The sequence below is a fragment of the Scardinius erythrophthalmus genome, assembly GCF_964197995.2.
Source record: "Scardinius erythrophthalmus genome assembly, chromosome: 7".
Classification (NCBI taxonomy): domain Eukaryota; kingdom Metazoa; phylum Chordata; class Actinopteri; order Cypriniformes; family Leuciscidae; genus Scardinius; species Scardinius erythrophthalmus.
This window is the reverse complement of record NC_138227.1, coordinates 12333189-12354331: the sequence shown is the minus strand read 5'-3', so window position 1 is coordinate 12354331 and position 21143 is coordinate 12333189.

The window sequence follows — 21143 nt, the reverse complement described above, 5'->3', positions numbered from 1 at the left end:
TCTCAAAAATGCACGTTTCCTACCGTCACAAACATGCAACCAATCCCGTAAACGTGCAGGGCTTTTCTCCACTGACTTTTTTTGATGTTCAAAGTGTTTCTAAGGATTCTGATTTTTTAGAAGGCAGCTGTTTGACTCTGAGATGGCGAACAGGAACATGGTTTGTGTAACATTAGCAACACATGATTAGCTGTTTAATACCGTAGTCAAGCCAAAGGCTAATCATATCAATTACTGTTACGTGCCCGATGTAGAGAGCGATACATAAAACACATTACCATTCTGATATATTGACTTTTTGGTTCAAACATTCATTAAATGGCTGAATTAAACCAATATTTCCACTTGCCATTGAGTAGTGTTTACTACAGTTGACCGAGTAGATCAGGTAGTTGGTGTTGAGTTGGTGTGATTGAGCGGACTAATTTGCATTTTAATTTTCGATAAAAGTTAAATTCATCTTACATAATGCAAAATATAAGACATTAATTATTCAGGAATTGTACCACATGACATTTCACAACCCGAACTAACCTTGCCTTATGTCAAATTATCTGATATTATATACTGATATTAGCCTATATTACTATTACCGCATCCTAAAACCTAGAATCATGCACGTTTACTCTTCCAGTTCAATCGTCCCAAATACAATGGATTTTTTTATGCGTTCTTTAGTTAAATTTCTGAAATAAGTTACTTGGCTAACACAAGAGCAAAGTATTTTCACATGTTGTTCTACGACAATACACATATACTGGACAAACAAAGCTTTAGGTCATTGACAATTAAACCATACTGTCCTTGTCATTTAAAGTCGGATAACAGGTAAGGTCACTATAGTCAACAGACGTGGACTTCAAAGGGCCTTGCAGGAACATGAAAGTATCTTGTTTAGATGTGTAAAGGTCCTTGCATTATATGTGAGATGACAAACAACCAGGCGAGCACTTCGGCATCTCTCTGCAATCCCTCTTCGCCTAAGCATGGCATCATTATATATCAAAAGCTCTTCACAGCACTTTCTACCTCACTGCGGAACCGTTCCTATTGCCACAGTGTCTTTCTCTAGTTTATGACCTCATCTCCAGCGATCACCACATTCAACGGCTTATCTGCGATGCCATCATTACAGCTCGTGTCGGCATCCTGCCTTCCCTGCATACTTTATGTCTCGATTTATTTACCTATTATTCTGTGACTATACGACGCTCCTGGAAGCTCCTTGGCTTCGCCCATGCGTAGTGTGCCGAACAGATCTCGCATGAGGCGTCAGCAAGTTGTACATCTTGCAAAGCAAGGCACTTTTTTTTACACCTTAATCTCGACCATCATTGGACAGAGAGACTCTGTTATTTGCACCGTAAAACATACTGTATACCAAACACCATTAAAGCAACTACCGATCCTGAAGGGAGGGGGTGAGTGAGCAAATCCTTGCACATAAGGTTTTGTACAGTAAGAATAGAGTTGGCTAGTGAAGGCGAACGTTTTTCGATTTTGAAACGGATTAAGTCCTCCTCCTCAATTTTTATCCTTCTTTTCTCCGTATAATGTGCTAGCAGTTTGTTTTGAGTGCCGCATCCTTCGCTTCCTTTCACTTCGATCTTCCTCCCAGATGGGGGCACGATTAATTTGGTTCATTCAGGCATTCTTGAGAAAAGAGTGAAAACTGCCAAAAGCAGGGCAGAAAGGATGAGAGAATCATTTCTGTGAGTCACAGGCAGTCAGTAGAGGGGCTCCATGCTCTGAGTACCATCGTAGCCAGCTTTGAAAACCTGAAGGCCTGGATTACCATCATAGTGCATTGTTAGGAAGACTGTAATGTCTTTACACTGCCTTAGACAGATGAATGCACAAGCCATAAACCATAATGCGATTAATTCACGAGTGTATTTTCACACTGCCCTTTCGTTTCACTCCTCCTCAGTCTATAGTGCAGGTGTGTATGTAAAACTCAAAGCCACAACCGGTCCTTCTTTTCTAGATGCAACCATCTGTAAAAACGGCATCAAAGGTTATATAATAAAACCAGTCAATAGGCTGAAAAGAAAGAATGGGTCCTATACAAATTTAAAACCTGACTGGAGACTAACTACAGCAGTACAGAGTTTTGGGTCTCGGTAGTATGACATTATACAGTGAGTGACAGTAGAAATGTGTCAAATTGAACATAATATAATCATCAAATCTCAAATCACAATGATCAATAGGTCAACAGTCAAAGTCAATGGGTTTTTGAATGGGCTTTTGGTTACATGACTGAAGGACTGTGGTTAACAAAAGCGCAAGATATTTTCATGTTTTATTCTAAAACATAAAATACATCAGCGATACACCACTCACTTAATCTTAAGTGTTTATGTGTCTCGAAAAAGGCAATTGGGACCACAGAGGTTGTCAATGGCATTACATGTTAATCTGTTAAAGGCACAGTGTGTAAGTTTTGCCACTAGAGGTCGCTTTTTTAAAACAATAACAAAGACGTAGCTTAATGATGCTGTGAATCAGCGTGGAATCATGGGAGTTGTCGTCTTCACCTCAAGAGCTGATGGAGAGCAATCCGACTGGACTGGGGCAGAAATCATGTTCATAGATAAGCTATTGTATTAAAGTTTTATTAACGTTACTGTGGTATGAAGCAGGGTGGGCCCGAGAGACTGGGACATTTTACGTTGCTATTTTTATTTTGCTTACAGTATACGATACTGCTTTTTTTGTTTTGTTGTTTATGCATATTTTACAATTAAAGTTACGTTTAAAGTTCGCCTCTTTCTGATTATGCTGTGTTAGCCACTTGACAAAATTGTGTTCCCTTTCGTCAGCAGGGAACTCCGACGCCTCGTCGGGGGAGTTCCCCTGACGAATTGGGATCACGCCAGGGATCCAACCACCTTCGAGAGAGTTAACAACGAGCCAATGAAAGAGAAACTGAATTGGCATGCGAAATTTGCATTCCGCATCCCGCCTACTAGCGCGGGTATAAAGGCGGAAGTAAACATCGCATCATTGCTTATCGCCTCGGAGCCGAACAGGTTGCATTGTGCTGCTGTTTTCCGCCTGAGAAGAAAAAGAGAAAAACAACGAGTCTCTCTTTGGGAAGAGTCCTCTCTGGTGCCGGTGTGACAGCCTCGTCAGCGATCGCCGCTTCTACCAGCTGTAAAAAAAAAAAAGCCGTTTTCACGGCTGGTATTTGAGTGCTCACACGGGCTTGCAGTTTCCCCGTGTGTGGCCGCGGTGGGTCCCTGACTGCTTCGGCACTGAAAGAGAGGTTCTCTCTCTTTCCTAAAAGAGCTTTGGGTGACCTGCATTTTTGTCTAAGTGACAAAGATGGCATCTCGCCCGTGTGTTTCTGGATGCGGTAGACTTCTGTCTCAGGGTGATGGTCACAAGTACTGCGTCTCGTGCTTGGGCTTAGCGCACGTTGAGGCAGCATTTGTGAATGAGTCATGTTCTCATTGTGGGAACATGACTTTGGCGACGCTCCGCTCAAGACTTAGAATCCTTCAGCAGAAAGTTGCTGAAGGCGTCCCTTCAGTCTACACCCGGTCTAGTTCGTCTGTTGGTTCAGTTCAGCAGGCGACTACTTCGGCTGTGGCTGTTGGTGAGCGCATGAGGATCACAGTGCAGAGTACCTCGCCAGGTGTAAGACCCTCACGAGGCTCCCACTCCTCTGTAGCGTCGTTGCCATCAGTGCCCCCGTTGGAGCCACTGGACCCGCCCCGTGCGGTTCCGGTTGTTTCCTTCGGGGCGCCACCTGAAGATGCGATGTCTATCGCTGCATCGGAGGGAGAGCGGTCATCCTCGGGTGACGACTCGGCGGGTCTACCCCCTTCGGGTGTGGTGGCTGCGGCCGAGCCGGATCCTGAGATGGCCGCTATGCTTGCCCGGGCGGCCGCGAATGTCGGGCTCGTGTGGAACCCTCCACCGTGTCCCGAGCCTTCGCGGCTTGATGATTGGTGTATCGGAGCGGGTCGCGCTGGTTCTCAGCGTCCCGCTCCGGTCCCTTTCTTCCCGGAGGTGCATGAAGAGGTAACGAGGTCATGGATGGCACCCCTGGCTGCCAGACATAGATCGTCTTACCCCTCCTCCCTCACCACTTTGGATGGTGGAGCGGCCAAGGGATACGAGGGAATCCCCCCAGTGGAGCGGTCAGTAGCGATGCAGTTGTGTCCGAAGACCGCTTCCACTTGGGTGGGTGACCCTTCACTCCCCTCCCGCGCCTGTAGGTTCTCCTCTGGTTTGACCAAGAAGGCTTACACGGCGTGTGGAGAGGCCGCTTCCGCCCTGCATGCCATGGCGTTGCTCCAGGTCCACCAGGCCAAGGTGCTTCATGACATGCAGCAAGGTGGTCCCGACCCAGGGGTGCTGCAGGAGCTGCGTGTGGCGACGGACTTCGCCCTCCGGGCGACGAAGGTCACCGCACGTTCTCTGGGTCGGGCGATGTCCACTCTGGTGGTCCAGGAGCGCCACCTCTGGCTTACCCTCGCGGATATGCGGGATTCAGAGAAAGCCAAGTTTCTGAATACTCCCATATCCCGAGGGGGCCTTTTCGGCGACTCGGTGGGGGACTTCGCCCAAGAGTTCTCCACCGCTCAAAAGCAGTCTGAGGCGCTTCGGCATGTCCTGCCCAGGAAGCGGAGTGCTGCTGCTCCGTCTCCTGCGGCCGAAGAACCTCGGACTGCTCGTCGCCGAGGGCGCCCTCCTGCGGCCGCCTCTGCTCCTCCTTCTGGACAGCAGTCCAACTCCAGGAGGCGGGGCTCCGGTCGTAGGCGGGCTCCCCCGCCTGCTCAGCCGCCTCCGACCCCTAAGAAGGCTAAACAGAAGAGGCGGTCCTGAGACAGGCGACCCAGAGGACCGAAGAGCTGCTCCACGGGAGGGGGCCTCTGCTCCCCTCCTTCCCCCGGAGGAGGGCCGGGCGGAAAATCCTTTGTTTCGTTTTATTTCTGTTCCGCCGCCGACCAGTCGGTCGGTGGTACCCAAAATTTCAATAAAAGAGCAGTTTCTTCCTCCTCTGGGTCATTCACGGATGAGACTACTGAACAAGCGGTCTCGTCCGTTAGAGAGTGGGACGGCAGTGCGCGCCGCCCCCGAGCCACGCCGCTCTCGTTCCCCTCTCCCCAGCTCTCAGATAGCAGTGGCGCCACCTCGGTCACGCCGCTCCTGTCTGTCGCTGGACCGGCACAGTGCTCAGATGACAGTGATGCCGCCTCGGCCTCATCGCTCTCATCTCCCACTGGCCAGGGAGGTGCGGATACTTGGACTCGATCCCCACGGGCGTCGTTCCTCGTCTCCCCTCCCTCCTTCGCCTCCGGGCAACGAACAGCTGAACGCCTCCGGGCCTTCCCTGTCGATTGCCCCCTCGTGGAAGCAGGTTGGTGTCGTATGCCACGCCCAGACTCCACTTCCGGCCGCCTCAGGGCCTCCGGAGTCGAGTCCCTGCCCTCCACCTCGCTGCCCCTCCGCGGGTACGCCGGTCGTGCGGGTGGGCTCGTTGCGCCGGTTTCTCGGAGCCTGGTTAGAGCTCCCGAGTCCGTCGCGCTGGCTCATCCGCACCATCCGGCTCGGCTATGCAATTCAATTTGCACGCCGGCCCCCCAAGTTCAGGGGCATCCACTTCACCCATGTGCGTCCAGTGGATGCTCCGGTCTTGCGGAAAGAGATCGATGTCCTGCTGGCGAAGGACGCGATCGAGCCGGTCCCTCCAGCCGATATGAGGTCAGGGTTTTACAGCCCTTACTTCATTGTACCCAAGAAAGGCGGTGGGTTACGGCCAATCCTGGATCTGCGAGTATTGAATCGGGCCCTGCACAAGCTCCCGTTCAAGATGCTCACGCAGAAACGCATTTTCGAATGCATCCGTCCCCAGGATTGGTTTGCAGCGATCGACCTGAAGGACGCGTACTTTCATGTCTCGATTCTTCCCCGACACAGACCATTTCTTCGGTTTGCTTTCGAGGGTCGAGCATATCAGTACAAGGTCCTACCCTTCGGGCTGGCCCTGTCGCCCCGTGTCTTCACGAAAGTCGCGGAGGCGGCCATTGTTCCCATGAGAGAGCAAGGCGTTCGCATTCTCAACTATCTCGATGACTGGCTCATTCTAGCTCACTCGCGAGATGTGTTGTGCGATCACAGGGACATGGTGCTCCGTCACCTCAGTCAGTTGGGGCTTCAGGTCAACTGGGAGAAGAGCAAACTCTGCCCCGTGCAGAGGATCTCTTATCTCGGTATGGAGCTGGACTCGGTCGCTCAGACTGCGCGCCTCACAGAGGAGCGCGTCCAGTCAGTGCTCACCTGTCTCAAGTCCTTTCGAGGCAGGACAGCGGCCCCACTGAAACAGTTTCAGAGGCTCCTGGGGCATATGGCAGCCGCAGCCGCAGTAACGCCGCTCGGCCTGTTGCATATGAGACCGCTCCAGCACTGGCTTCACGATCGAGTCCCGAGGTGGGCGTGGCAGAGCGGCACGTTCCGGGTCAAAGTCACCCCGAACTGTCGCCAAACCTTCAACCCTTGGTCGGATCCTGGGTTTCTACGGGCCGGAGTGCCCCTAGTCCAGGTTTCCAGGCATGCTGTGGTTTTCACAGATGCTTCTGCCAAGGGCTGGGGGGCCACGTACAAAGGGCATGCAGTCTCGGGTCTGTGGACGGGGCCCCAGCTGCATTGGCACATCAACTGCCTAGAGTTGCAAGCAGTACGCTTAGCCTTGTGTCGCCTCAAGGGCCTTCTCAAACACAAGCACGTACTGGTCCGTACGGACAGCACTGCGACCGTTGCGTACATCAACCGACAAGGTGGTCTGCGCTCCCGTCGTATGTCGCGACTCGCCTCCCACCTCCTCCTATGGAGTCAGAAGCATCTGAGGTCGCTTCGTGCCGTTCATGTCCCTGGGGAGTTCAATCATGTGGCCGACGAGCTTTCACGTCAGCCTCCCCTTCCGGGAGAATGGCGACTCCATCCCCAGGTGGTCCAGCTGATTTGGCGAGTCTTCGGAGCCGCACAGGTAGACCTGTTTGCCTCTCCGGACACGACCCATTGCCAGTGGTATTACTCCCTGACCGCGGGAACTCTCGGTACGGATGCTCTGGCACACAGCTGGCCCCGGGACTTACGCAAATATGCGTTTCCCCCAGTGAGCCTTCTTGCACAGACTCTGTGCAAGGTCAGGGAGGACGAGGAGCAGGTCCTTTTGGTGGCCCCGTATTGGCCAACCCGGACTTGGTTCCCAGAACTCATGCTCCTCGCGACAGCCCCTCCTTGGCCCATTCCTCTGAGGAACGATCTACTTTCTCAGAGACGGGGCACTCTATGGCACCCGCGCCCAGACCTCTGGAAACTCCATGTCTGGTCCCTGGACGGGACGCGGAGGTTCTAGATGGCCTGCCACAGGCAGTGGTAGATACTATCTCTTCAGCTAGAGCCCCCTCTACGAGGCGCCTCTATGCTCTGAAGTGGAACCTGTTCGTCGGCTGGTGTTCTTCCCACGGGGAGAACCCACGAACTTGCCCGATCAGAGTCGTGCTCTCCTTCCTACAAGACGGGTTGGAGCGAAGGCTGTCTCCCTCCACCCTCAAAGTGTATGTTGCCGCAATAGCCGCACATCACGATGTAGTTGAAGGTAAGTCCGTGGGGAAGCACGACCTGGTCATCAGATTCCTCAAGGGTGCTAGGAGGCTAAATCCACCTCGCAATTTGCACCCTGTACCCTCTTGGGACCTAGCTTTAGTGCTTAGAGCACTCCAAGGTCCTCCTTTTGAGCCTTTGACGACAGTGGAGCTTAATATCCTGTCCATCAAGACAGCGCTCCTGTTAGCATTGGCTTCCTTCAAGAGGGTAGGGGATCTGCAGGCTTTTTCGGTCGACGAATCGTGCCTAGAGTTCGGGCCTGGCCTTTCTCATGTTATATTGAGACCCCGGCTCGGATATGTGCCCAAGGTTCCTACCACTCCTTTTGTGGACCAGGTAGTGAACCTGCAAGCGCTGCCCCAGGAGGAGGCAGACCCAGCCCTAGCTTTTCTCTGTCCCGTCCGGGCCCTCCGGGTTTATATAGACAGAACGCAAAGCTTTAGGACCTCAGATCAGCTCTTTGTTTGTTATGGAGGCCAGCAGAAGGGGAAGGCTGTCTCCAAGCAGAGGTTAGCCCACTGGCTAGTGGATGCTATCACCAGGGCTTATGAGTCCCAGGGTGAGCCCTGCCCACCCAGGTTGCGGGCTCACTCCACTAGGAGTGTTGCCGCTTCTTGGGCTCTGGCACAAGGCGCCTCGCTAACAGACATTTGTAGAGCTGCGGGCTGGGCGACACCGAACACGTTTGCTAGATTTTATAGCCTACGTGTGGAACCTGTTTCCTCCCGAGTACTCGCTACGGCCAGTAATTAGAGGGTGTAGGTGTGTCGGCTTGCGACGCCATTCCGTGAGCGGATACGTGCGTCTTTTTGCTCCGTTGGTTACCCAACAAACGGCTAACCTCGTGAGTTCCTCCATCACCCCTCCGGTGCCAGGCGTTGCGGACCGCCCGGCACCAGGTCTGCTACCTTCAGTAAGGAGTTGCTAGTAGACTGGGTGCTTTTTCCAGTGGTCCCTGCGGTGACCCATGATTGCCACGTGCAGTTCAGCCGTGTCTTCCCCTTGACAGACTCATTCTGTCGTCCCTGTTGAGTACGCTCCTCACTCCTCTGGACTGGGACTACCTTCAAGGACTGCCATATGTTTCACTACCCTACGTGGTTAGTACATGTGTGTATTTGAGGGCCTTCCTCTAGGCTGCCTCAGCTTCCGCAGCGTTCCCCCCCCATTATTTTTTCCTTGGGGATGGGCACGCTTTCCCAGTGTTATCCAATATCCACTGATTGGGTCTTGCGGAACAGCAGTGTGATTTCCTAGCTAGCTCCCGCAAAATTTTCTGGAAACTGCTGCAGGGTAGCTTAGCTGGGCGCTGGAAGGGGCCAGCACTATGGCGTTTTGGTAGGGATCCCAATTCGTCAGGGGAACTCCCCCGACGAGGCGTCGGAGTTCCCTGCTGACGAAAGGGAACGTCTCGGTTACGTATGGTAACCCTCGTTCCCTGAGTCCAGGGAACGGAGACGCCTCGTCCCGTCGCCATACTGCTGTACCTTCGCGGAGGACTGGACTCTGTTCGGCTCCTCAGCGAAAAGCAATGATGCGATGTTTACTTCCGCCTTTATACCCGCGCTAGTAGGCGGGATGCGGAATGCAAATTTCGCATGCCAATTCAGTTTCTCTTTCATTGGCTCGTTGTTAACTCTCTCGAAGATGGTTGGATCCCTGGCGTGATCCCAATTCGTCAGGGGAACTCCCCCGACGAGGCGTCTCCGTTCCCTGGACTCAGGGAACGAGGGTTACCATACGTAACCGAGACGTTTTCTCCAATGCATGGTACAAACAGAGAATAAAACAATAGGACTAACCAAATTTAATTCACTGGATTATCAAGAACATACATTTCTGGTTATGCATTATGCAAAACATTTTGTAAAATTTTCCAACATAAAAAGCAACGTAAAATAACTTATCATAATATAAGATTTTCATACCACCCACCTCTAGTGGCAGGTATAAATAAATTATTGAGAAGGGAATTCCCCGGCACCTTAAACCAAGGGTATAGCTGTGAGATATGTAGCGTAATTTCACGCTCTTCACTCTCACAGAATCTTTTCAAGAGTATGTGGGGAATTTTTTTTTTTTTTTTTTTTTTTTTGTAGATAAGATTGTAGAAAGGAGGAAACCACTTGTCACCATTCTGAGTGTTTCATTTTCTATAAATTTATACATCAGGAGGGAGTTGTGCTCCCGATGTGCTCCTAGAGGTAACTTCTGTCAGATTTGTTTGAATACAACAACAACACAGGGGTATAAGATTCCAGTCTGTGAAGCTTTAATAAAGGTTATCAGCCCTCCTGCAGCATCAATTTACTATCAGCTTGTAAACTATAAGATTTCTTGTATACCTTTACCAGCTACTCCTTCCGCTCAGTGCTTTTGTGTGTTTTGAGCTAGTTCCAAGACCTGTCTTTTGTCCGCTCATGTGTGTAAGTGGATGTAAAAATGTACAACAAAGGTTGTGAATAGAAGTGTGATGGGTAAAAAAAAATATATAATAGAGAAGTAATTCAGTGTGAGCTCCAGAGAATGAATAGAGGGTGTGCGTGTGTTTCTGTGTGAGCATGAAGAAGAGGAAAAGAGACAGACTGTTTCTATAATAGGAATTTTCCAAGCAGTCTTGCAGGCTAATGTCCTAGATCCTCACTGCTCTGTTGACAGAGGTAGAAAGACATCTCAAAACACATCAGTGTGCTATTGAGTGGACACTGAAAACCATCAGTGACACCTGCCAGCTTTCCACACAGGTAGAGCATTGACTAGTGGTGTGTTCACCTGGAACCAGGAATGTATTTCACAGTTATGCACAAGGAACAATTCCATATAATATAATATAATATAATATAATATAATATAATATAATATAATATAATATAATATAATATAATATAAAAGTAAGCAATAAGGTACGAGAGGCTGTGCTGTATCATGAATAAGTCACGGCTGAAGGGCGTTGTTAGGCACGACGCGAAGCGGAGTAACGTAGACTAACCATGTTCCGTACACTTTTCACCTTTCACCGCACGTCAACGGCCACTCCTCTGTTGCTGAGAGGCAGACATGCTTGTGTGAGTGCTCATTCTCTTGGGAAATTCCTATTGGAGGATATATTCTTTGATTGATGTCTTCTGGACCGATAGTATTTGAGAAAAGTGGGGTCCCTCCTCCGCCTGGGTTCGGATGCTCACAGACGTTAACGGTGTTCCGTACAGGCTGCCAACGGTGTTCCGTACAGAGCGCATACCTTGATTTCAACTGCAAAAATTGACTTTAAAATGATCATTTGTGAGCTGTTTATTTATTTTAATTGTCTATTAAAGAATGACTATTTTAAATGTTAAAATATTATGAATATAATCATCACTGCACGCAGTCTGTGTTGACAGACGTGCTGCGTCTCTGCTGCCTGTCTCAGTGCGAGAGTGGCGCCATTGTCCGGAATTTACGTTTAAAAATTATTTTTAAACTTATAAAATTAAGTTATTTAACAAAAGGTAATATATTTAATGATTTGTGATAACATAATAATCATTTCATGAAGACTATAGTACTGTGAGAAGCATTAATCCAATTGAAATGTACATTTTCACCGCTGTAATTGTCTCCCCACCCAAAGCTATCTGGGCTGCAGCTTGCCTACCCTCCATTAGCAGGCGCAGTGGGCGCACCTTGCAAACTTACTGAAATCTCTCTGGAACAAACGGCGGGGGATTCTCTTTCTTGGTCAGGGATAAAAGAGGGAGAAATGATGATAACACACATATATAGTTTATGTATAACCTGTTAGTATTTATCAAGCGGCAACATTCTGATCTGAAAAATGAAGCCTACCCGGAAGTGCGAAAAACTGCAATACATCGAAAATCCGCTAGGGGAAGGTCCCAAAAGGGAGCAAATGTCCATAGCCCCCATGTTAAAATGTCCGTTTTCACAGCATAAATTCATGTCTTTACAGGTTGGTCCCATGGACTTTTATTGTATTTTTCGATAGGTTCCGAGTGCCTGACAACGGCGAGGGTAATGAATTTTTTTCTAACTCGTTAGTTTAGATCGTATTTAGATATAAAATGTATGACAATAAGGGCGTGGTTAACTTTGATTGACAGCTTGATTGACGGCTGACAAGGCAGCGCCACGGAGAATGACAACAAGAAGCGCCATTTTTTAATACAGTTGACATATAATACTACTGTTTCTGTATCATGAAATGTAGTTTTAAGAGTTTTTCAGGCGAGAATGTAGTTGTTTAAAGCTCAAATCTGTGGTTTATTTAAAGATTTATGAAAATTTTATCCAGTTGATCCAGCGATGACCGGGTGCTCGGCGCGATGTACCCCGCCTGGAACGGTCTTTCATCGGCTTGACGTTCTAAGGTTTGCCGCCAATGCCGCGGACTCTGGCGTCTCTGTAGTGGTTAAACAGGAGATATAATTCATCTTGTGTATATCTAATGGGCGATTTTTGGTCTCGTGAATCTATATTTTTTTCCCTGGGCAATCGTTTTGGCTGAGGGGAAGTTTCATAACTTTATAAGCTATTTAACTTCACGATGTATGGTTAAACTCGCGCTGACTTTGTATGTTTGAATGAATTATTTGCTTTATTTGTATAGCTTCTTATACTATATTTACTTATACTTTTATAATGGCTAACATTGATAAAACTGAAATTTAACAAAAAGAGACTGGGTTGAGTTTTGTCATTTTAATACAACGAAGATGATATGTTGTTTACTGCAAAATCTGTTGTTTAGTACAAATGCACATATTGCCTGGACCATAAAATGTTTAATATTTTTATATTATATTTAAAATGAAAAGAGGCAGATTTGTGTTATATTTTGTTTTGTTTTTCATAAATAGGCAAACGTTATGTGCAGTTGAATATAATCAATATGCGTTGCGTGAACCACATTTGTGTGGCTATAATGTTTAAGATTTCTTTAAATGAAAACGAAAAGAGTTAGTATGGTGTTTTATAACATATTTCGTTGCCATAGACTGTAAAAAAATAGTTCATTGCCTGAAATATAACCGGAGTAGCAGAGCGAGCTGAGTGACGCCTGCTGCGTTAGAAGGTGGGCGGGGTTAGCATTTCCCAAGATTTTCCAAGATGGCGCCGCCCATACCCCCCATAAACGGCTTCAAACCCGTTCTTCAGAAAGTCTATGGGTGACGTCACAGACGCTTTGTCCATATTTTTTTACAGTCTATGGTATTTATTCAGCAATCGGCGGGAAAAGGTCATCTGTACGGAACATCGTTGTGTATGGAACATGGTTAGTCTACGTTACCTTATTGCTTTTATAAAACAGTTACCACACAATACAACTATTAAAGTCAAAAAATATGTATCAATGGAACTTTCATGATGTAAAATCACTAAAACCCTTCCTTCCGCTGGAAAAAAATAGTCCCTGACCGAACAGCAACAGAAGTTACATTATTTCGTCATTAGATGGCGACAAAAGTCTTTACGAGTGAGTCTGTCAGTAGAGAAGACTTTGATATAGAAAGGACTGAAACTTGGAGAAGCAAGACGCAACTTACAAAAGACTAGAGGGCAAGGGAAAACCCCTTAATTTTTAAAAGGACAAGATATCGCAGCAGACATTCAAACGGATTTTTTATTATAGGTCTGACCTGAAGGAAAATTCTATATCTACTGTAAATGCAGGTACACTCATTTCTACTCAATCTCTCACAATACTCTATAAGCTTCAATGAACAATATCAATGAGAACAACGCATGCCATTAATGCTGTTGATGTAAATATTCAAAATATGAAAATATTTTTTTGTGTAGCCTAGAGTTGGCCCGCCAGGCATGAACAGTGCGCCTCTGCAAAGAGTCGACACCTTTGTTCTATAATCAACGCGATTTTCATGTAATGTTATTCATGAACATGCATGTTTCATGTTGCTATTTGAAATAATTGAAATGTTAAAGTGGGTTATTTTCTATGTCCATATATCCACTCAATGTTTTTATGTTACTGAATACTTTTGTTCCAAGCAACTTTTATTGACAATAAACAGACTCATTGATAGCGTTATTTTACGTAACATAAGCTTATAGTTTAATAGTAGAATAGTCTGACAGAGGTCAGTTTAGCCTACTTTTGCGTTCATTTGATTGAATATTGTTTCTGAAATCGGTATAGGCTAAGTCGAAAAATGGGTAATTTTAAAGCTTGTTAATGATTTCAATGTGTTTAAACGAGAAACAAGCCAAAACTATTTTGTTTTTTTGTGCATTCTCGCGGTTTTTGACGAGGTTTTGATCCGGAAAACATTGCTGTCATCTGGCAACTCTGGTAGTGATTCTTAGAACCGTTTGGTGAAGCGGTCATAGCCGTGTTTTATCGTGAGTAAAACCCAGCTATTGACCAATCAGAATCAAGGACTGGTCTGGAACTAACCGTTTTATAATATAATATATTATAATATAATATAATATAATGTGACCAGTTTTTTCAAGTGTACATAATTATATACAACAATATGCGGATGTTACATAATGCAGTAATACACCTGAACCATATTCATCTTTCAGCAGACACTCACTTATTATCTTCAATTATTTCCACCATCAGCACACTGTAAACACAATTGATTCGCAACCAACACCTATTATTACACAGCAAATTACAATATTGGACAAAAACTAATTTTCTAAATTTGCCTCATCAACTATGTTCAATGACAAATCATTCTGAGGTAGAAGAACCTTTTTTCTTTAATAATTCATTTACTTTTGCAGTCAGGAGCAAAGATTAACAACCCTTGTGGTCTTCAAAGGCTCTATAGTGACTCATAAACACTATGTGTCTCATGTTGGGGTTTGGAGGAAGTGGGTCAGCGGAGTTCAGGGAATGGTAATTTAAGATATAATCTATATTCCACTGCTGAATATGCAGTCATGTGTTTTCTCCTGAGCTGTATCCCAGGGACATGGAGAGCTCCCCTAGGATAATTTTTACGGGATGTACATTATACTGTCTATTAAAAGTATCTGTATAAATGCAGATGGTTTGCACATTCAGCACTGTTTTTCCTGACCTCTTGAGCTGGTCTTCGTGGATTCGTCTGACTCATAATTTTAGCACAATGAATGTTTGATTTCTACTATAATGCTGGGAGATCAAAATACAAATGTGTAGGCATCTCAGTTTTAACATGTTCAAAGCACCATGTAGAGGTTGATCAAAACATTTGCACAAGCTCGAGGAAAATAAAAGAGAAAAGCTGAAGTGTAAACACAGAGCTGGCATAGTAATAATGAAATCAAAGGATTTCAAATAAAATTTGGATTTTTGTGGCTTTTTAGTTTATATCTTTAGCTTTGAGGCCAAATGTGTGTACAAAAGGCAGAGCAAATAAGCTTTTAGTAAATATGCTAACAACTAAAATTTACATTCTCTGAGGCTATTCACACAGAACCCATTTTTACATTCAACTACACTCTGCTTTTCCATTATTTTTCTATAAATACAAGTCTTTGAACGTTGCACTAGTGGCTTGCATCTTTTCAAGCATTCTAAAAATGCAGATCTCGAGTTTAAGTCCCCCTGTGGTGAAAATCAAGCTTTTAATATTGTTTTTATGAGGTGTTTTTAATATGCTTTAAGACAAACCATGTGCAAAATCATAAGTCAACACCATTGTAACACTTAGTTTTTTCTCCTTAAAACTGCAGTGAACCAAAGACAGTCTCAAAAGCGCGTTTTGAAATCGCTGGTGTTTCTGACGTCACAAACGACCTTGTAACCAATCAGGTCAATGTGTGATCGCCAACGAGTGGATCTCTTAGCTGGTCCAGTGAGTGGACAGTGAAGGTGGGGTTAATTTGCATATTCATAGAACCACATATACTAAATGAGGCAAGGGTGTTGAGTTATATTGAAGCATTCAATTACATTTGATTTTAAGGATTTTTTTTCAAGGAAAAAACTTTTCAATATGTAATTTTGGTGATCAAAGATGAGTTTTAAGGAATACAGTTATTGACTACAGGGTGACTTCAAAACAAGTTATAATGAGACCTCTCTTTTTTTTTCATTCCACTGCCCTATACGTCTCCAGCCCTTTCTGTTGATAACTGATATATTGTGCTTCAGGTTCTACACTATATATTAAAGGTGCATTGCGCAAGTCTCTGAGTTTTTGTAGAACTATGCCCCCTTCTGGTGACACGCGAAACTGCAACCAGAGTTGTGCACGCGGTTACGTGGAGTTTGCGTTGGGGTTTGGGATGAACTAGAAGCCGGTCTCTTTGAATCCATCTTCTACTTTTGCCAAAGTCGCTTGAGTTGTCTTCGCTGATGCGGATAATGGCGGCGAATACACAAACCTGCCAGACATAGCCAGGTGAGCGTGAACGCGCATGACGTCACGCCCAGTCGATTCCGTCCCGAATCCCTCGTATTTATTTTACTGTACAGGATTATAGAGGCAATCGCAGAGATCATAGAAGGGCTCATTCAGCCCATCATGCAATTGTTTAAGCATGTATGGGTTAGAAAAACGGGTATTTTTAACATGAAAAGTTGCTTAATGCACCTTTAAGGAAATGTGCAAACATGATTTTGGAACAGCACTGCATTCAAGAGTATTTACATTTTCTTTCCGTTTTAAACTCTCTATGCTGTTTATATTTGTTTTTCTTACTACCACTTGTCTTCCTTCATTCTTGCATCTTCTCACCTCCAGTCACATGTTTTATGCAGAGAGTGGGTGTTGTGGAGGAACCCTAGGGGTTTGGGACACGCTCTGACTCTCTTTCATTGCATCTTTATATCTTCATCTCTCTGGACTGTGAAAGCAAATTGCCTCTCTTTAGAGCTCCCCTCTATTCACTGTTTCCAGAGTGTAGGCAGAGGAAGAGGGAGGAGGAATAAAAGCCAGTTAGGATGGCCTTCAGTTACAGAGAACATGCTCAGCTTAAAAGAAAAGGAAAAAAAAATACAGCTGTCATGATTGCAGCCCAATAGATAACTCTGTCCTCCACTTCAATGATATTGCCACGTAACTGCCGGCTGTTCAGGGCTCATTGTCACAATAACTTTCCGACTGGTCAAAGGATTTCTTAGGATTTCAAAGGACTTTCTTGGGAGTGTCAGCACATGACTACCTGCACACAGTGAAGTCATAACACATGCAGGACATCCGGTATATCCTTGTTACCAAATGCCAAAACCATGCTGGACTTAATAAAGCTGCATTTATGGTCTTCTAAAGCCATATGATAGCTGTGAGAAACATACATTCAAACCTGGTGCATCGCAACAGTGACATCAGTGATCAAACTATGACTTAAAAATGATTTACATTTCAGCCTGTTTCTTATAAAAAGCTATCATATAGCTTCAGACGACTTGGAACATGCTGCTCACCCTTGAGAAAAAAGTACATGTGGCGAGCAGGACGAGGCCAAGGGGCGTGAGAGATACGAGACCGGTGCATCGCGCAGGTGTCGCTCATCATTAATCACGCCACCGGCCTCGCGCCGCTCTCTCACGGCCCTCGGCCTCGTCCTGCTCGCCACAGTACACCTTAGCACACTTTTAAAAATAGTAATAAAATGATATAGGCCGACTTTAAATATAGTACTGGGCGGTATATCGGTTTCAATTTCGCATACTATATGTATTAGGGATGATAATGATTAACTAACGATCGATTAATTTGTCTTATTGATGGTCGATTAAGCAAGGCCATCATTAGAGTTGGTAGTTTTGAGGTGCGTGCAGGTCATGCGCTAAACACGTGCAGAAAAAACATGTGGAAATAATATAATATTAAGCAAGCATGCCGTAGTTATTCTGAAGTATACATATCAATTTTAAATGTCATATCAAATAACACACAAGTTAATATAATAAAGTATACCTTTAATATGTCAGTCAACACTTCAAAATAAGTGTACTATTTTAAAGCAGGACAAAAGTGTAACTTTGACGGTTTTCAACTCGATTTGTATTGTTACAATGTCGGTAGTGTGTGTAGATGAACAATATTTGCTCGTTCTCTGTCCAACAAATTCACATTTAATTGTCTGCAAAAGTCTGCCAGAAGATGCAAAATGCGTCACAAATTTGACATCTCCAAGTTTTTCCTCAAAAATGCCGTTTTTTTCAGTTTCCCCTGTCATTTGGCTTAAAACATTGTGTTTGTGGTCATCTAGTTTGAAATGTTGACTACAAAAGATTTTCTGCAGCGCCATTCTCTCTGTATTTATGTCTTTATCGACTGTCTACAATGCGCTGGATCCTTCACTGGAAACTAAAAGTAACTCACTCGCGCTAAACGTTTACTCGTTGAATTCCTGCACCTGGGAACAATGTACAGTAAGTTGACATCATTATGGCTAAAAGTTTGCTAAGAAGGATTTCCTACTATATAGCAAGGCAGTATTTGACTCTGGTTAAGCGTATCCATAGCAGACTGGTGAGAGTGGTCTTGGACGACAACATGACCAGTGCATTATGGGTGTTGAAGCTTTCCTATTTGGCAGAAGGGAAGATGACCTTTTTGCTCAGGTAACACCAATCTAATTTTTTTCTACTGTATAGGCAGCAAAGCTTTATTAAAAGCCCATTTTGCCAGTGGTGAAGTACCCCTTCCAGTGGCCTTTTATTTCATTAATATTAAATTATCTGCAAGTAAGATTTGAATTACACTACAAGTCCATATTCAATACAATTAACCAAACTTCTTTTTCACAAGGGCAAGTAGTACAGCCCAATGTTATAATGCTTTTATGGTGGTTGTATGACATTAAAGCGTAAAAACCCCTGCTCCCATTCAATTTCGCTTGTAAAAAAAAAAAAAAAAAAAAAAAAAAAAGAGAACCCAGGACATTCTGCTATTCTTTTCTTTTTGTTTTCCATGGATGATGTTTCATGCAGCTTTGGAACAACATCCATTTTTGCTTGCACTATCCTTTTAATACAGGCTGCGGTCAATACTGTTAACAACAAAAGACTATTTCAGCGTTTTAATTTTCTGCATAATGTTGACAGGAAGTTTTTTTTTGTTGTTGAAAACTTGCAGTTAGCCGAGGGTCTCATTAGTCTCTAATACGAGGCGTCAAGTGGGCAAGAGCAACTGCTCCAAAGAATGAAATGAAGTGGGAATCAGCAGCAGCTGGTCTTCCTGATTGGATAATCTGTGTATCTTTGGTCTGGGCAGCCCACAATATGGTGGCAATTTCATTGCTAAGTATGCAATTACTGTGCCACAGCACTTGAGGTAAATAAGCGAAGGCGAAAAAGGTTATTATTCATATCTAATGATGTAAGTGGACATAAACATCAATTACGGAGCTCTCCCACAGGTGCAGAACATTATGCTTTCAAAATTCACCGGAAACTGCAGTTTACATCTTTTATTGTATCATAATTCCTGTATACTGTTGTTTTCAGGGTCGCTTCAGGAAATCAGGGTCATTGAAAGTGGTTGACACGCAGTCTGTAGTTCAGAAGTGGAAATGAAATCCATCCCGCTGTGGCGTGTGTTTTGACCCTCAAAAGCTCTTCTGGCACCTACAGTCGCCAAGAAACTGCCACTTTCTGCTCAAATCATTCATCTTGAGCAGCACTGCATCTCTCGCATACTCACTCAATCTCTCCTCTCTCCCAGACAATCAGCCATAAACACTTCACCCTGACTGGGGGCGAACCAACGATTTGCTGAAGCACCAAGTGCGCAGGATTAATACCTCTCATGAGGTGTAAATGAATTGAATTCACATATTTGGCTAATCAAGGGCAAAGTTTTAATTTTACCCTCTATAAACAGCAGATCTCTTTTACATACATTTCCACAGCTTTGTGAGGGGAAGGCGCCTGAAGGGAAGTGCGAAATAAAAAAAAAATGGATGAAAATAATGCTTTTTAACAGGAACTGTTTAACAGGAACAAGGTTGTTCTGACATTTCAGTGGCGAGTGCGCTGATTCATTCCTCCCTCTTATTCCCGTCTCCACTCCTCAGCCCACAGATTTTTAATGCTGTAGGCCCGGCGGCCTGCTTGCCTGCCCCCACTTAGCATAAGAAAAACATTCTCTTAACCCAACGTTGTTCAGATGCAGGCAGAGAGGAGATTGCGGCTATACAATGCATCGTTCTACAAAGTGGATACTCATCGTGTTGTTTGGCAGTCTCACTGCTAGTACTTATTTGCCATATTGGTTGGAAAAACATGTGAAATGCTCACAGCTCCTGCCATTGATATGAACACATAAATGACACAATTGTAACCATAGCTGATTACCCCAATATATCTGCGGAAAGGCCAAGACCCACGCATAAACACGAAAGAGAATTGACGGATGTGGCCAGTGCTGGGTAGTAACTGATAACATGTAATCTGGATTAAGTAATCAGATTCCAAAAATCAAGTACTTGTAATTAGATTTTATTACATTTTAAAATGCTCATAATCAGACTACAGTTACTTTTTTTATTTATCACATAATTACATGTTATTCACACAATGGCGTACATATTAAAGGGATAGTTCACTTTGAAATTAAATTTTGGTATGTTTTAGCTTACCTCAAGGGCATCCAAGATGTAGGTGTCTTTGTTTCCACAGTAGTTTTAATTTTGATATTTTTAGGTCAAACCGTTCTTGTCTGTCAGTCATATAATGCAGGTCTATGGTCACTGTCTCAAAGAGCATGCACAGAGTCCAAATTAAACAATTCCCCCTCGAAAGTACACATTGATGGCCTAAGACACGAAACGAGCGGTTTGTGTGAGAAAACGAACAGTATTTATATCATTTTTTCCTCTACACAACCACGTCCAAGTGATCTGAGGGCGTGTGTGTGACGTGTGCGCGTGTTCTGGCTTAGTCTGCACAAGCGCCGGAAAATGTACAAGAGGTAAAAACTATATAAATACTGTTCGTTTTCTCACACAAACCGCTCGTTTCGTGTCTTAGGCCATCAATGTGTACTTACGATGGGGAATTGTTTAATTTGGACTCTGTGCATGCTCTTTGAGACAGTGACCATAGACCTGCATTATATGACTGACAGACAAGAACGGTTTGACTTAAAAATATCAAAATTGAAACTACTGTGGAAACAAAGACACCTACATCTTGGATGCCCTTGAGGTAAGCTAAAACATACCAATTTTTAATTTCAAATTGAACTATCCCTTTAACACAATAAACCATTTATAATTGATTGATTCTCCCTAATTCTTTTTCATGTTTTAAATTTTCCTTATGACAAAAGGTTGTAATTCAAGAGATATTAGAATCAACCAAAATAACTATAGAGCTACTTACAAGAACCATATATAAATACACTTGGTACTGCGTAATTTTCTTACGCATACCCGAACAGCAACATAGTGCTGACCCAGATCCGGCCAGATGTACCAGATGTGGGCCGACACTACACTGTAAAAACTAAAGGAGCCTGAAGTATCCTGTTGGATACTCAAGGAACTTCAAAATGTAATTTTGGTGCCTCAAAGCTCTTTTTCCTATAGAAGGGTTACTGGAG